The sequence below is a fragment of the Amphiura filiformis genome, chromosome 15 (assembly GCF_039555335.1).
Source record: "Amphiura filiformis chromosome 15, Afil_fr2py, whole genome shotgun sequence".
Classification (NCBI taxonomy): Eukaryota; Metazoa; Echinodermata; class Ophiuroidea; order Amphilepidida; family Amphiuridae; genus Amphiura; species Amphiura filiformis.
The window spans coordinates 14550687-14553698 of NC_092642.1; the positions used below are offsets into that span (position 1 = coordinate 14550687).

The 3012-nt window shown below is 40.3% G+C and overlaps 1 long non-coding RNA gene across 1 annotated transcript; it reads left to right on the forward strand.

Moving 5' to 3' along the window:
* The first annotated feature begins 751 nt into the window (after positions 1–751).
* On the forward strand, positions 752–2658 carry LOC140171285 (uncharacterized). The gene is made up of 2 exons (XR_011861584.1): positions 752–968; positions 2580–2658. It is a non-coding gene; the product is annotated as an uncharacterized lncRNA (long non-coding RNA).
* The last annotated feature ends 354 nt before the right edge of the window (positions 2659–3012 follow it).

Sequence of the window (3012 nt, forward strand, 5' to 3'; positions counted from 1 at the left end):
TCGCGTGCGTGCGCAGGTTATTGCGGGTACGCATGCCCGTTCCCAAGTGTTTGCGAGCCCAGACAAACAAGATGGTATGTCTATGTTTGCGAGTACGCACGCACGTTCGCAAGTTTTTACGTGTATGCACTCGTTCTCAAGTGTTTATGCGTACGCATGCACGTTCGCAAGTGTTTGCAAATACGCAAGCGCATGCGCAAGTGTTTATGGGTACGCACTTGTGTTCGAAAGTTATTGCGGGAACGCACGCGCGTGCGTGCACAAGACATTGCGTTACGCAGTCGAGTTTTCAAGTGTTTTCGAGTAGGCCTACGCATGCGCGTTCGCAAGTGTTTATGGATACGCGAAAGTTATTACGGGTACGCATGCGAGTTCGCAAGTTTTTATGGGTACGCGAAAGTTATTACGGGTACGCATGCGAATTCGCAAGTGTTTGCAAGTACACTCTCGCGTTCACAAGTGTTTACAGGTAGGCCTACGCACGCGCATTTGCAAATTATTGTAGGTACGTACGCGCGTGCACAAGTGTTTGTGAGTAGGCCTACGCACACGCGAGTGCAAAACTTATGCCACTGCCGCGAGCGGGATGGCGCATCAGCCAATGACAAATGCCTTGAATGTGTCCGTTTGTTTGAACTTGATCATTTGATGTAGGATCTGGATCTGGATCATCTTGTCTCAGGGCTAGTCGGCCTAGGCCTATATCTGAAACATGTTGAAAAACAATTTCAAATTTTTGGATATTCGCATTTTGACCTTAAAAAAACAGGTTTTAATCCTAGATCCACCATAAATGTTTGGACATTCGAAAATTATATTTTTGGATTAAAATTGTAGTAGTGCGATATCGCTTTCGCCCAACACTTTTCCAGAGTGGATATTGCCCAATGTACAGCAGCAAGCAAAAGGAGTTGCACGCGTACGTATGACGTACATAAACTTGAGGCCTAAATTTGCAAATAAAACAGGTTAGTAAACATTTAAATTTTCTTTAAAGGTCTACTTGACCTTTGGACACATTGCTGGATGTATATTTCAACTTGGTTTTCCATTTTGTATCATCAGGATATGTTAAAATAGTTAAGCTTACTGAGCAGTTTAAAAATTACATGCCTGCTGCACATGACATGCATGCTGTATTATACAATCATGAATGCACCATTCGAGAAACACGAAACAGTGCTTTGAAGTTGACATGCTTGTGACATGACTTGTACTTTTGTAGAAGACCCAGTCATGCCAGTTTGGAATATTTGCTGGGGGAAATCAGGCCCGTAGTCTGGATTTATTTGGGGGGGGGGGCTGATTTTGAAAAAGTGGACCTTTTTTTTTTCTTCAAAATTTTGACCTTTTTGGACTGGGCGGATTTGGACATTTTTGGACCAAGAAAGCATGAGCTCGCAAAAGGGACTTCAGGGGTTAAAAGGGGAGATTTTTGTGGTTAAAAGGGGACTTTTGGGGTTAAAAAGAAGACTTTTGGGCCTTTGGCATTTAAGGGGGGTGGCAAATGTTTATTTTATAATTAACAAACTTAGGGCCTAGGCCTAGCCCTAGACTAGTCATATCGTGCAGCAAGGTCTAGCTTGGATTGTACTGCTGGGAGCATAGGTGAACCCCTAGACTACAGGTCTAGTGATGCTCATGTGCTAGGTCATTGTACTAGTGTTTTTGGTCAGTTCTTTTTCTTTCTTTCTTGCACCCCGGTTCCGAAACTAAAGACGTTTGGAATTTTTCTTCGATTAGTCTGTCTTACCATTCAATGTATAAAGCCTAAATCAGCTCAGCGAACTCAGTTTTTGTTTTTGCTTTTTGCTGAACCATGAAATGGTATCAGCCTATAACAGTGTATGTTACTCGGTTACTAACTAACCTTTTGGTCTGAAATGGACATAACTTTAAATGCCACGAAGGTATGAATCAAATCACGAACCCCCAGTGATGTCAAATGAAAGAGGAAGGAGTAAAGAATATAATAAAAATATTTCCTAACATCAGAGGTCATAAAGGAGTCACAGGGGTCAAAAAAGGTCATTTGAACCGAAAATGCTCCAATTGAGCTGAAATTTAAATGCAATGATCATTCTGACTTTCTAAACATGTTTAAAATAATTTAATATTCATTTAAGGTCATAAAGGGGGTCAAAGGTCATGTTTTCAAAAATGCTCCAATTGAGCTGACATTTAAATGCAATGATCCTTATGACATTCTAAACATGTTTAAAATATTTTAAAATTCATTTAAGGTCATTAAGGGGTCATAAAGGGTTGATATATACATGTACCACAATATACTGCCAAAGCTCCATTGTTCAGCTATGGTACGGTAATCGCTCTAGTTTAAACATGTAAAGAAACTAGAGCAAAAATACTTTACAATTTCCCTCTTTTTGGTCTGAATAATGGCCCTAAGAATTGTTCAGCAGAATGACCCTAAACAGTCAGGAGTAACTATCTTACATTAAGGCTAAGCATATTAATCGTACTGCATGTCTATGTCAAATATAATGTTTCTGTATGTGTAAATTATGGAAATGTATTTTCAAATGATAATCCCGAAATTGTTATTTTTGTCGTTACAGCTGACGTGTTGTTGTGCCACGTGACAATGGAATCAAAACAAGATTGGCCATGCAATAGACTATAGTCCATGACAATGTACAATGTATAAAGCATCAAAAAAAAAGTTTAGATGCAGCCAAAGATTTTGGATGAACTGGCCAATTGAGAGAGCCATAATTTTAATACAAGAGCATGGTCAAATCAAAGATGGAGTAAACTGACACGGCATGACATGGAATAACTCCGACACTGAATAAAGCTAGATACAGTCCAGAGGCGGGTCATTCACATCACAGATCGACCCTCCTTCAAATTCTGCCTTTGGGTCCATCGTAAAGCAGTTGCTGCCACGTACATCAGATCTAACTCAAGTTGTTAGTCATCATTCATTCCATATAGCCCGCAGATGGAATGTACTCACGCCTCACATTCCAGGAACTGTGAAACGGACCA